This window comes from Heterocephalus glaber, unplaced genomic scaffold (genome assembly GCF_053883595.1).
Source record: "Heterocephalus glaber isolate CG9 unplaced genomic scaffold, H.glaber_assembly_v1.0 deba00001773, whole genome shotgun sequence".
NCBI lineage: Eukaryota > Metazoa > Chordata > Mammalia > Rodentia > Bathyergidae > Heterocephalus > Heterocephalus glaber.
Genome location: NW_028258463.1, coordinates 5,002,071 through 5,017,371, shown reverse-complemented (window position 1 = coordinate 5,017,371; position 15,301 = coordinate 5,002,071). Strand labels below are relative to the sequence as shown.

General features: G+C 36.4%; 1 pseudogene; it reads left to right on the top strand.

The window, feature by feature from the left end:
- Positions 1-1,978: 1,978 nt before the first annotated feature.
- On the top strand, positions 1,979-2,390 carry LOC101710274 (mediator of RNA polymerase II transcription subunit 21 pseudogene; annotated as a pseudogene).
- The last annotated feature ends 12,911 nt before the right edge of the window (positions 2,391-15,301 follow it).

Here is a 15,301-nt window from a genome sequence, read left to right as displayed (position 1 = left end):
TCTACAGCAATGTGAAGTTGACTAATAAAACACCCATCAGGTGCAGGGTTTTTGTTTGTTTGTTTACCAATACTGGAAAAAGTCTTGACACTTTGATTTAGCATACCTCAAGGTAGATCTTTGTTGGAAGCTTTTTTTGAAAATTACATAATCAACAAACATTTAATGAAAATATTTAGTGGAAAATGGGAAAAGTGTCAACCCTGTAGCAAGCATGACTTTTAATTGTCATCTGAATTAATTTTTTCTTTAGTGTACTGCCTTAATAATTTGTGGATATCTTCATCATATGAAATTTTTTGTTATTTTATAAAGTTAATTTTCAAGTCTATCTCAATTAAGCCTTCAGATCCTTGAGGGTCAAGTGTATACTAGGCTCTGAGATTGAATGTTGGATGTACATCAGGTTAGTGGGATTCAAAATCATTAGTGGTAGCCTTGGAAATGACTGATAGTCTCTTGTTATTGTATACAACAAAGTAACTAACCCATTTCCTAATGAATTTTTGTGGCTTTATTAAATTATCCTTAGTACACAAAATACTGCATTGAGTATACTTGTGTTTAAGTTTTTGCATACTTGTGTGGTTATCTCTTTAATGCACATTTTTGAGCAGTGGCAATTTGGGGTGGAAAGAGAGTTTGGAATGTACCACACATCGCTACGCTGCCTTCCAGAAAGTTGTCCATTCCCACCAATGGCACAGACCTTTTTAAAAATAATCACATTAGATGTTTTAAATCATTTAAAATAGTTTCCTAATCAGATAAATACAAATTACGTCTTATTTTTATCTGTATTTTCTCAGAGTTAAAAAAGTTGACCAACTTTTCCTATATTTATTAGCACTCATTCTTTTATGAATTTAAGGCTTTTACTCACTTTTCTGTTTTTAAATTGTGATACTTCTCTTTTTTCTCACCAATTTGAGATTTAAATTGAATCTATAGATCACTTCGGAGAAAATTTAAATCTCTTTTCTTGGGGGGGTGCTTTACAAAGACCTAGCTTTGGGTTTCATTAATTTTGTTTAACTTTTATTGATTTATGTTTTTAATTTCATTCTCTTTTTATTTTCTCCTTGAGTTTAATTTGCTTTTTTTTTTTCTTAATGTAGAAATTTAGATTACTGACTTTGGACCTTTCGTCTTTTTTAACATATGCACATGCCATTATACACTTTCATAAAGCCTTGATTTCACTGAATCTCATATATTTGTTTTGCTTTCATTTTGGATCAATTTATTTATATTTTAATATTTCCCTTGTTACTTCTTGCCTTTAACTCTTGGTTTATTTGAAAGCATTTAGTTTGATTTTGAAATATTTGGAGATTCTCAGAGATTGTTCTGTTATCGATTTCTAATCTAACTATAATATAAATTATTGGGTTTCATTTTATAACCCGTAGTATATCTTGGTGCATGTGTTTTTTTGTTGCATAGCTTGTTCAATATGTCAGTTAAATTCAATTGATAGTTATGTTTAGGTCATCTATATATCCTTCCTAATATTATGCCTACTGGTTCCATGAATTACTGAGGGAAGAGTGTTAAAATTTCCCACTACAATTTTGGATTAAACTAGTTCCCTAATCAGTTTATCAATTTGCTTCATGTATCTTAAGGCTATGTTGTTAGGTACATAGGTATTTAAGAATGTTAGCTATTTTTGGAAAATTGAAAATTGATTCCTTTATAACTATGAAATCTCTCTTTAGACTTTATAATATTTGTGTTCTGAAGTCTACTACTATAATTACCACTGCTTCAGCTTTGATTTAGATTTTTCTATTCTCTTGCTTTTACACTCTCTAGTCCCTTATATTTAAAATGGGTTTCTTGTACACAGCATAAAGTTAGGCCTTGCTTTTTAATTTAATTTGGTATTATTTGTTTTTTAACATGCATGATGCATTTATATCCTTCAAAATGTGTTTATTTCTATGTTTGGATTAAAATAGATCATCTTATTTCTGACCACCTCATGCAGCTGCAAGATGCCCTGAACTCTGTAGCAGATCAGCTCTGTGATGCCACTGGAGTACTGCAGCAATGTGGTCCTCCTGTCTCTTTCAGTAACATTCAGATGGCAATTAACAAGGACCAACCAGCTAACCCAACAGAAGAGTATATCCAGCTTTTTACTGCACTGAATGCGTGAACAGCAAAAGACAATGATGTTTTAATAGATTCCTCACTGGGTAATGCTGCTCTACACATGGCTAGCTTATATAATCTGGAAGAAGAAAACCATGAAGCTGCAACATGCCTGGAGGATATTGTGTATCGAGGCAACATGCTTCTGGAGAAGATACAGAGTGCGCTGGCTGACATCGTACTGAAAATGAGAAGTGGTACCCACAGGCAGCCTCTTCCAGACTCATAGCATCTGGAACACCAAGAACTGTCTCAGTCATTATGAATTCTGCATCAGATTTAGATACAAGGCTTACAACAGTTATGGAAACATACTTGATGCTTGTTACCTTTGTGGCTATTTTAATAACCTTCTATTTTCACTCTTTATAAATAAGCTTATAAAATTGTGATTGAGTGAGCTTTAAACCATTACTATGCTATCTTTTTTCATCTAAATGAAATTATTAAAGCAGATGTTGCATTAATGTTCATAGTATAATTAAACAGATACACTAAAATGATGTATATCATCTTGCTGTCTGTTTTCATGGATTCCTTCTTGCCTTTGTTTCATGTTTCCTCTTTATCTGTCTTCTCTTGGGTAGAGAATTTTCTTATAATTTCATTTTCTTTCCAATCTTAATTTTTTAACTTAATAATAAATAAAATATTTAATAATATTTTAGTGTCTATTCCAAGTGTTTCCAAGATACATTTCTGCTTATTCAGAGTCCACATTATAATACTATTATGTTTGATGTGTATGGAAAAGCCATTCTGATAAATACATTCCCAACTCTTTGTCTTATCTTTTGAGCTACTTGCAACACATTTGACTTTTATGTACCATAGAAATGTGCAAAAACCACCTTTGATTTAGATATTTAATTATCTCTACAAGCAATTACAAACAAAAATCCAAAAGAAAAATAAAGAGCTTGATTTTGTCACTGTTTTTGCTCTTCGTTACCTGACGGCATCTAAGATTCTGTCTGGTATTCTCTTTCTATGGGAAGAACTGCCTGTAGTATTTCTTACACAGATTTTCTGGCAAATGATTTTCTCAGCTTTGTTTAAGAATGTCTATTTTGATTTCAGTTTTGAAAGATATTTTCCAGAGCAATTCTAAGTTAACAAGTTTTATTTTATTTTAGCAATTTAAAGATGTCACTCAGTTGTCTTCTGCCTTGCAGGTTTTCTGATGTTTGCTGTAACTTTACCTAAAAAATAAATAGCGTATCTTCTTCTCTAGATGTCCTTTGTCATTCTTTTCAGCTTTTTATGATGTGCTTAAATGTGATATCTTGGGTTTCTCTGAGCTTCTCAGTTCAGAGGTTGACATCTGTTTTGATTTGGAAAACTATTGGTCATTGTTCGAATTTTTTCTTCATGTTGTGTTTTTCTTCATCTTTTGGGATTCCAAAAAGATATATTTAATTGTCTGGTGTTGTCCCAGACAACATCATCTTGGATGCATTTCTCAATTTACTTTGCTGTGTTTGAATTTTTGAAATTTGTATCTCCCTGTACACAACTTCACTGCTTTTTCCTCAGCATGCCCTGTATATCAAAAAGTTTATTATCTCTATAGAAGGTATTTTTCATGTGTTAATGTGTTTTTAATTTACAGCTTTCCTAATTGATCATTTCCTATAATGTATATCTCCTTTGTGAAGTTATGTGATTGTCATGTTTTCCAGTAAGACTTTAGTCTATCTTTAACAGTTTACAGTGTTTTTAAAACCTTCCATCAGATAATTCCAACGTTTGTGTTGTATTTGATTGGGTTTTTTGATTGTTTTGTTTCTGAGAAGTATACTGAATTCATTTGTTTTGTAACATTTTTTAAAATTGAAAGCCAAACATCTTGTGTAGGTAAATAAAAATTGAAATCAATAGACTTTATGCTTTGTTCTTAGTGTCCCGTGTGTGTTAGTCTAGCCTAGATTTGGCCAAAGTTTAAGCTTTTGTTGGTATGTTTATTCTTGGTGCTCCAAGGACTTCAAATCCTCTAGCAGCATCTTATATTGGGAGTAGGGATTGGATGTCTGAGGGTCTTTTCTCTCAATTTCCACTTCATTCTTAGATTTATTGTCTTCTTTTTGTATTGCATCTCTGGGAGTGTCTGTCTCTTGCAATATAGAAATATTTCATTGTTCCTTTAACTGAACACTCACTAGATTTTTCGTGGAAGTAGGAGAATGGTATTTTAATGATTAATCTTTGGTTTTAGGTACGTAATGTGTCTCTTGGGTGTGGTTCTCACATGTATTCCTGCCATCCCCCACCACATTACCAAGTATTGGTATTACCAAGTATTTCTGCCCACTCCCACCATGTGCCATGTTAAAGGAGTTTTATTTCTGTACCTATTACAAGGTATAATGAGCTTCCACTAATTCTTTAAAGTGAACAGGCAGGAGTCCTGGGATATCTTGTGTCTCCCCAGCAGTGGTTGCTGTTCTACTCTTAAAGCCTGTATGAGCCAACCTTTTTGCTTACATTCCCGACTCATTCTTGTAAGGCCCCGGGTGGGATTTGTAGAGTGAGAAAGACCTGCCTGGGGCTTCATGCTCATGCCAGCCCTCTTTGTCTCCACCAATTCTTCCAACTTTCTAGCTAAATTCTTAGCATTATTTGACTGAATTTGTCCCAGGTAATAAAATATTTGGGTTTGACACTCTCCAGATTTCTGGTTAGGTGATTGCTTAGCAATTTCAGCTCTTTGGTGAGATAAAGTAAGATCGTGAACTTGAGATTTGTCTGACTTTTTTTCTTGTTGTAATGTAAGACCGCTGTCCTTACCAAATGCTCAGAGGAGCTGACTATAGTGAAGCACACCCAGGGATCCCAGCGGTGCCTCCAGAATGTAAGACCAAGGGCCTTACCAAATGCTCCAAGGAGCTAACTGCAGCGAAGAACACCCGGGAAGGAACACACCGGACAAGTTGGAAAGTGAAACAGATCTTAGTCTGGCCAGACGGCACTACCAAAGCAAAGTAGCTTAGAGAGGCGATCAGCCCAGAGTCCGAGGCTCTTTTTTAGGGGGTTGCAGGGAAGTTAACAGGCGAAATTTACAGAAGAGGGAACAAAAGTTAGTGGTCTTACATTTGCATGTTAATTAGCCTGTCATGTACTGATGGTCAGCAGATGTTTTGTAGATTGTTCTATAGATAGCAGTGTCCGAACATCAGTTTTTGAACAAAGAGTTGAATAATTATGGCTGATACAGATCTTATCTAGTGTCCCGGAACTAACAAGCATCTTTATCCATTTACTCACATTCAATCACGGTTGGGGCTAGGGGAGTTTTATGATTACAGAGTTATGCAGTCCCACAGTAAGAATGAGAGCAATGTTTGTCTTATATTTCTACACATCTGAGTAGAAATCGTAAATGCCTTTATCCACATTCTGACACCTTAGAATTTTTTAAGATACTCTGGAGTTTGATCATTCCAGGTTTAAGGTAAGTTTGTGGTAGTGTGATGTTGAGCATCATAGGGCATCCTGTAGAGTCTGGAAATCAATGCCTTCTATATACTGAAAATGCTCAAATTTATAGATTTAGTAGTGATTTCTCCTCTAAAATTCACATATGTATAAAATGTATGCTAATGATAATTATAATTATATGTACATTTAATAATATTATTTTAAAATATATTATTATAAGTAGATATACACAATTTTAAAATATCCACATGAGGGTTGGGGATGTAGCTCAGTGGCATGGCAACTGCCTGGCAGCCACAAGATTCTGAGTTCGATCTCCGGTACTGAAAAAAAAAAATCAAAATATCTACATGAATTATCCAAAAGTCACCAAACCCAAAGTATAAAACTAAACTTACCACCATTTTTATTCACAACCTTGTTCTCTTTTAATGTTTCTTATCCTGCTGAAGGAGCCATCATCATGTGAAAAAAATTGCAAAACCTAGCTGGACAACTGGTCTTATCCTTGACACTTTTCTCTTCCTTGCCTTCACTGTGTAATACATTATCAATTTCTATTAAATGTGTTTCTCAAATATGCTTCAAATCCATTCCTCTTTATCTGTATTAATTCTCCTACCCAACAAATGTTTATAAGTAGCTCCTAAAAATGTTTATAAATAGTGTCTACAAATACAAAGGCCAGAAAAACCCTATTAATATTGTGTAGGGAACAGGGAAAGGGGACGTGCGTTACTAGAACCTCTACAGTAAGTCTTAGTCTCCTGCGAGAAATGGTAGCACAAGGCGAATTAACTTATTATACAGGAAAGGTAGAAAAATGAGACTTAGAGAAGCTGAGCTTTGGGCCTGATCAGTGCTGCTCTGGGCAGCAGAGAGGAAAGCCCTGGAGCTTACCATAACTTTTATTCAGTACATAGGGAGAAACAGATGTAACAGATAACTGGGGAGTGGTGGAATCCCTAGATCAATGAGGAACTATGCTGATGAAGATTTGGTTCCTCCTAGGATGTCTCCCGCAAGTGTGGTGTTGCCCTGGAGCATCACAGCATCAAGAGATCCTTGAGGTCTCAGTTGTGACAGGAGGCCAAGGTGAGATCATGTCTCAAAATGCCATAGCTGGCCTGTAGGCAGGAGAACTAGGCCTAATCAAATGATTTTTCTCTAAAATTATGTAGCATTGCTCCCAACAATATTGTTTTCTGCCTTATGTGTGTATCCTAAATACTTCAACTGTGGGCAATTGTGAGACATCAACCTGAAATCGTTGTGTATAATATTGGGAGGAGATGTTCAACAGGACACAACTGTATTATATTCAGAGTGTAATTTATTTATTTATTTGTAAGTTGATATGATTTAACTTTTTGTAATTGCTAAATTTAATGAATTGCTCAAAAGCTTTCTGAAAATTTAACAATTGGAACTTGCAGAGTTATGAGCTGGCTTCAACTTCCTGGCGCTCCCTCTGCTGTCCGAGGTGCTATCTCCTGTCACCATAGGACTAATACAGATCCCAGCTGGTGTGCTTGTCATTACTCCTGGCTCTCCCCTTCTAGTTCTTCATTACACAGCCAGAGTGTTCATTTATAACCCAATCCTGCACATCATGTGCCCTCTTTCAGTAAGTTCAATGCTTTTCATTGCTTTTGCACGTGCTTAATACAGCCTCAAAGCATTGCATCGCTAGCCCTTGGCTGTCTCTCCAGCTACCTCACATCAAGTGCTTACTTACTCTGTCTGCTCCAGCCACAGGTTTCTTCTTTGAGTTCTTTCATTGTTGCAGAGACCTTAGATCATTCTGTTTCATTTTGTCTGGAATGCTCTTTACCTAGTTGCATTCTCATTACCTCTCATGTATCCACTCAAACATTATATATTAGGATAGGCTGCCCTAATTCCCCATACTGGATTACTTTCCTTTGCTTTATGCTCTTAGAGCATCCTGTATTTTCCCTCAAAAGACTGAGAATATTTTATCCTTTTTATCCTCTTCTCAGTCTAAGTCATTCTATAACTGTTCCTCAAGGATAATTACTACTCTTACTTATATTGCTATTGACCTTTTCTTAAATTTCAGACTACACACTATTGAGTCTATTACTCATCATCATGTCTATAATATTCATCCATGTTTTAAAATTAAGTTTAAGTTTATATCAAGTTATATTAAGTTTATTTTATTGTTTATACATTTTAGGTATACAATATGATGACATTCATCATTGGGAATTTGTACCTTTACATTATATATCTTGGTTCTTAGTTTCTTCTGCATTCCCCTGCTCTCTCTCAACCCTTGTACCCCTCCCTATTTATAAAAATTTTGCTTTCGTTTTTTTCCTTTTCTCATATTTATTCCTTTCCCTTCTTTCCTTTCCCCTATTCTTCCCACTTCCTCTTCCCTTTTGGACCTTTTCTTCCTATTTCACATCATCCATGTTTTGATGTAAAGCTGAAGTTCTTTTGAATGCTCTGTGCTATTTCATGGTATGAATATACCACATTGATTTATCTATTTTGTTTTTGATGGGCATTTGGTTTGTTTCCAGTTTGGTGCTATTATGAATAAAGCTATTATGAACATCCTAGTCCATGCTTTGGGGTATATCTGAAATTTATTTTGGATGTTAAAAAGTAGAATTGCTGATAGGCATGTTTAGCTGTAATACAGACTTTTGAAATAGTTTCCCAACGTGGTTGTATCAGTTTGCACTCTGTAGCAGAGTCAATTACGAGGGTGTGTGCTGGTATTTTCCTTAGGGTTTAATTTGTTTCCGCTGTTGACTAATGAAGGTAAGAAACTTTTCTAATTCTTTGAGACACATTGGTCATTTGCATATATTTTTGAAAAGTCCCTGAATGAGTTTTTGGTCATTTATAAATCCTGTTGCTTATCTTTTTTGTAATAGTTTTAGAAATGTTCTGAAGATGAGTCCTTTTTAACAAGTATGTATCATGCATTCGGTTTCTTGTAATAGGAAGTGTTCTTTTCAATTCTCTTAGGGTATTTTTTTAGTCAGAAGGGTTTTTAAATTTTTAATGAAGTTTGTTTTGTCAATACAAGTGGTACCTTGGTTCACAAACTTAATTCCTTCCATGATACACTGAACTGGTCACAAATCAAATCAAAATCAATGGTTAGATGCAATGTTGGCATTATGGGGAAATTTGATTTGATTTGTGACCAACTAAGTTTGCACCAGCATGGCGAAAAAATTAAGTTCGTGAACTGAAGTACCAATGTATTTTATTTTAGGGTTAATTTTTATGTGTATTTTATTGATAAACTCTTAATTAGATCAGATTCATGAAAGCACTTTCTCATGTTTTCTTGTAGAAGCTTTATGTTTACAGCTGTCACATTTATATCTAAAATCTAGTTTAAATTAGTTTTTGAATTGATTTTAAAATTAAGGTAGAGATCAAAATTAACTATTTTTCTGAAAGATATGCAGTAGTTCCAGTACCATTTATTGTGACTACCATTCTTTTCTCCACTGAATTGCAGTGGCATATTTTTCTTGGATCACATGACCTTATATATGCAGGTCTTTTTCTAGAATTGGTTTCTCTTTCATTGATTTGTCTGCTGTTGTGTGAATAATGTTATTATTTTAATTGCTTCCTTTTCCACTTGATTCTAAACATGGAAGGGCCACAGTTTGTTTACCCATTTCAGTCCTTGAATTTAGGGCAGTGTCACAGAGTGAATATTTAATGCTTTCTGAATTAATAAATAAAATAATCAAAGCTTTCAATTATGGAAGTAGACACACATTTCATATTTAAATGTTGGTTAATCCTGTAACTTTGCTCTACCGAGTGTTATATAACTTTATATTTTTCTAAGTGGCTATTTGCTGTAACACCAAGTACTGAATGACACTTCTTTTCCCCCAGTAATTTGAAATGTCATTTTTGTCATACATTAAATGTCCCTTTGTCTTGAGCCTATGTCTACACTGTATCTCTCAATTTTCTCTAATAAAAGGAATTTTAAATTGCAGGCTTTATAAACTCTATAGTCTAATGAAATTTTTTGTAGTAACAAATATTAGCAGCTAATACTTCTACTTTGGATGGAGAACTGTATTACATAAATGCAGCAAAATGGATTGTATTCACTTATTCATCCTCTATCAATTGGTGGCAGAAATGATTTATTTGTAAATTTATAAAGAACTGATTACTATAGCCTGTAGAGCCAATTAAATGAAAAACTTTAAAATCTTGCATCTTATTACCAAAGCGAGAATCCAATAATACTTCATTATTTTAAGTAGGATTATTAAATGTTGTCAATGAAATAAAATGTCTTCTAAAATATAGCCAGAGTTTGCAGAAAATTCTACTTATTTATTATGATATTAAAATGTTTTGTTGGTCATTTCTGTGGGTCTTTATGGGTGGATAAAATACCTATGTGTTTTAAACTTTAGTGTTTCTGGTTATAAGGGAAAACATGTATATGTAATTAGAAGTCTTGAGTTTTAACATTTTGTCCTAGTTTAAAAAGAGGTAAAGTTTTAATAAAACCTTCTGTACCTGTCTTATGGAATTTGTGAGCATGGTTATTTAGAGTCCCATTGAATTACAGGCTATAGATGCTGCTTGGGGATTTTTTTTCTTTTGGGTGTCAGATATTTAGGCTCCTTTGTCCAGCAACTAACAAAAAAGGAGACTTTTTGTGGTCCAGTGAAGATACCATAATGGCACTGCAGCAGTGACTGGGGATGTGACATGGTTGAGTTCGCAGGAGTCTGTAGTTATCCCTGAAGTTCTGTGGTTTCTGCAGGGTCCACACTAGAGAGTTAAATGGAGACATAATGGGGACCATCTCTTCTGCCTCTTTCAGATCTTTAATGGTGGTACTTATCTTCCCTATCCCTGCTCCCTAGGCTGCGGTTCTCAGCCACTGTTTTTGTGGGCCATAGGGCTAGTTTCAAGGATCACTGTGGGGGATATGCTGATTATCAATGATATTTATTTCAGTTTCTCATGTACAAACTGGGGTTCCTTTTATTACCTGGATTCCATGTGATTCTCCTTTAATTTGGGACCAAGATGATGTTTTGAGTCTCTAGGTTCAAACAGTCAACTTAGATCCTGTGTCCAAAAATCTTGAAATGTCTTCACACAATGTATCATCTCCTGGGATCCTTGTCAGCTGTCAAATCCTGTATCTCAAGAGAGTCTTCTCAAATAAAAGAACTCTACCTCATCACAATGTGTGTCCAGGCCCTTTGTTTACATAATCTGAAGATCAGTTCTGTCCCTACATGACAGCCTAGTCTTACAAGCCCATAGGCTTCGGGTCTCTTTCATTCGATATTTGACTTAACATATTTCTGGTTGAGTTATATTGTGATTTAACCCTTTAAGTACAGGCCTGGTTGGAGGAAAATCCAAAGGAACGTGGCTTTGCCTTTGAGGAGAAATGCCAAGCATCATCTTCCAGCCTTGAGTGGACAGTACCATCTCTTATTTAGAAAAACTGAACCACTTTTGTGAGCACAGGAGGTGTGGAAGAGATATGCGGTCAAACATTTTGGAGATATTTGCATATATATACATATTTACATTTAAGTTTTTCTAATCTAAGTCCTGAGGTTGACCTAATAGATCTGACTTCATTAGATGTTAAGCTTTCTTTGACACTCAGATCCTGGCCTTATTGACCCCTAAGCTTAGATTTTTCCATGCTCATATAGTAGGAGACAAGATCTTAATTGTATGCAAACAAAGAGACCCTGTGACCTTCTCCTCTGACATCCAATTGTCTCTTATTGGTCCTTACCTGTTTATGTTCTTTCTGTAGGACATCAATCATGTGTAGCAATAACATCCAATACTGTAATTCCTATAGCTTTTAATTCCTCCATCACTCTTTAAATGCCAGCTAATTACTTCCTCTTACTAATACACCATTATAATTCATTGGGATGCACACTTTAACAAGTGGGCCACCACCTCATGCCAGAGGCTAGCTGTGATTCACCCACTTCCAGTGAAGAAATTCTCATTGCCAGCCTGGCCCGAGTGACCTGGCTGCAAAATCCCATCTTGTCACCTGTTTTCTTGGGTCACTCATAGTACTGCCTGTCATAAGTTGGGTTCACCGGAAACAGACACTGAAATCTGGGGTTTAAGATGCTTATTGTAGATCAGCACCCAGGAGAGAAAAAGCAGGGTTGGGTAGAAGGAGAAGTCAGATTGTGATGCAGGAATGGCAAAGGCAATCCAGTGGGGACCTCTGGAGTCGATGTAGGCTGTTTTCCAGTGATGATCAAAATGACTAGGCCCTGATACCTCTGCCTTGCTCACTTACTACATACTGCATGACCCAGCAGGGTTATGACCTTACACAGGTGGGTTTCTGCAGGTAAAGTAGCTGGCAGCTGAAAGCTGTGTGCTGACTGAATTCCCCACAACTGACAAGCAAATTCTCCCTTAAAGAGGAGAGAACCTATATCTCTCTGTGTCTAATATGTTTAATCACAGGCAGGGAAGGCCATTGCCAGACAATCTCTCTAGCATAGTCTGTGCTCAGCATTAAATTAAAATGCTCCAGGTAAAATGTACACACCGATTTCTAGAGTGAGGCATCTAGAGGCTTTTTCTTGCCTCAGACTTCACATTGTATTTCCAGCTCTGGTTTGGAAGCAGGGTTGGAGCTGGGAAGACGAGGTGGGAGTGAGAAGGGAGACACCGACTGGCTCTCCTTTTCCTGAGCAGGAGGACATATTCTCCTGAAACGGATTCCAGGGTAAAAGTACCCATGCTCCCCAAAATGAGCTATGTGGGCAGCAACTGTGGGCCCCCTGTTCGCCTTCCAGTCCATCTCTGTAACTCAGAAACCCCTGGCACCATTAGCATCATTCTTTCGTGCCAATAAAGTCCAGGATGTCCCGCTGCAGAATTCTTCCAGCCATCATAAAGGGACTCAGGTACCTTTGGAATCCATATTCTGGCAATAAGTCTAGCCTAATAGCCAAGCTCATGGGCCCCTCATTGCTTTTAAGTCATTCCTCAGCATCACAGGGACCCTGTCAAAACCACCATTTACCTGTCACACCTGTCAGCAGAGGCAAGCTAAGAAATGATAAATAATAGTCTCCCAAAATTACATGGGCCAGTATGCTTCCTGCTATCTCCCTTTCTCTGAAAATGCAGATGTGTTAAGATGGCAAAGGCAAAGCAGCACTGCCATGAAAGGCTCCCCTGCTGGAGATGTTTGTTTACCCAAGAACCCCATTCACTTGACTCATGAGGCCAGCGAGGCTAATCTTCTGGAAGATACAGATGAAGAAGAGATTGAGGAAAGAGCAGCTTGTGAGTGCCACAGCAATTAGTGAAGGGAAGCCAGACACTCCCAAGCAACCTCTGACTTGTACACATGACTTAACACAACCTGAAATGGACTGATCATGCTTGCTGCTATCAGTATAGAAGAAGAATATATTAGCCTACTGCTACTGGTATTACTGTATCCTTTGTATGAGCTGAGATGCTTTGTGACTTTTTGAATTAAAATGCCCTTTCTCCAATGTTTCAAGCTTACACTGTCTCAGACATGCCCCTTACCTTATATACCTACCTTCCTACCTACCTACCTGCCCACCACAGACTCCATTCTGGCCACTGTGAACTCTTTGTTGATTGGCAACCCACCAACATACCCTCCTGTCAGGGTCCTTACATTTTGGCTTCCTCTCATTGCAATGTTCTTTTCCTAGCTACTAGCAAGACTTGCTCTTTCCTTGACTTGTGAATATATCAGAAAGGCTGTCTTCTCTCCCATTTCTCTTTCCCTGTTTTATTTTTCTCCATAGCACATATCAACACATGATTAGTATATATTTATTTATTGATTTATTTGTTAATCACCTATTTGTCATTGCCCCTGTATTCTGTATTCGTAATGAATACATTGTGTCTACTTTTGCTCTGTTGTCACAGAGCCACAACTCAAATATTGTTGAAGATTGGAGGCCAGGCAACTTCTTTCTCATGCGTAATGAAAATGTCCTTAATTCCATTGTCATCTCTGATCTCCATTCTGTATCTTGGTTTTCTCTTGTTTCTATAAGACTTCCTTAAGGTAGTAAATATTTTATTTTATTGTGTAGCTGTAATAGATATTATAGCTACTACTATTTCATCTTATTAGTCTCTGTTCCTCAAGGATGTGGGAAGTTTTACTTAATTTTGAATTTCCCTTAGTACCTGACTGTGACTTGCACTTATTAAGTATTTGGGGGAATCAGTGAACATCTGTACTGATAATAAGGGCTTTCATTTGCGCATTTATTTAACAAGAGATTGGAAGTCACTGCCACAAGTTCTGGGGACCATGTGTGAGTAAAGAGGAAGCAAAATAAAGCCCTCAGTAAGTCATCCCACACTGAGTACTTAGGTTTAAATGAGTATTTTTTATAAGTTATTATCACCTGCATTTAATCTTTATAATAATTTTGTATGCTAGGTGGTATTATTCCCATTTATAGGATTCTCATGTTTTCTGGATTTGAAACTGCCCCTCCATCTCCAATATAACTGTCTTTAGCAACATGCCATGTATTCCAGTTTTGCACAAAATCCTGAATGTTTCATGACACTTGATAATTATATTTGTGTGACACTCACACAATCTGCTGTGTGTAGAAAACACTTGGGAAGGTTGCCTGAGTCTATGTTCTCCAGTCCCTGTGAGGGAGTTTGGCTCTGAAGTTCAGAGGCAATCCACTCTCTCAATGGTCACTTCCGATGCTTCTCCCAAGTCAATGTCTTCTTTGTGTTTTAGTCCTGGCTTCTGTGGACTTTTTCTTTGAATGATCTGTGCTCATGGCTCTTCCTGGAAGGTCACCCCAGGCCCTGGAGTTACTTTGCCCCTCAAGTAATAAAAGTGAAGTGCCTACATATTTATCTCCCCTACCTACTCACTCATTTCCAAAGGTGGTCTTTAGCTAATAGATACAGATGAGTTATGAGACCAAACTACTGTCGCCTTTCCCTCAGATTACAGTGAAGCAGACACAGAACATATCCTCCAGGAGATCTCTGTGGGGTCAGGCTGAGTTTAAGCTTTGGAAATTTTGCTTGAAATTATACCCCTGTTTGCTATCTTTCTTATTCCTTTTGGGTTTTCCTTATTCACTTATTGGTTTCACTGGAAACTTAATAAATCACTTCCATACAAATTTCAGGATCTTCTTTTGAGGAATCCAACTAAAGATGATCTACTAATAAAAACCATTAATTAAAAATATTTTTCATGAGAATGGAAAATTATTTTCTCTCTTAATATCACTCTGCCATTTTAGAGGAAGCTATATTATTCTGGCTCGGGGCTGGTCCTTGCAGGAGTTTCATGGTTATCTCTTAGGCAGTGAATCTGATGTAACTTATATTGAAAGGAATAGCAAATTATATCTATGTCTTTAGATTATGCTTTCTCTATTACCCCCCCAAGCATGCATCATCAAAATACATTTCACCAGTGTTTGTTGAACATTCATCATTTTCCAGGGACTATACTAAAAACTGAGGATACAAAAGTAGCCCATAATTCCTATATTCCTACAAAAATAGACCATAATCCTTATCTTTGTGGCACTAACAATATGTAGGACAGCACAGACATGATTAGTAAAAGCACCGACCTGGTGGATAAGTCCTACAGTAAACAGTAGCACAA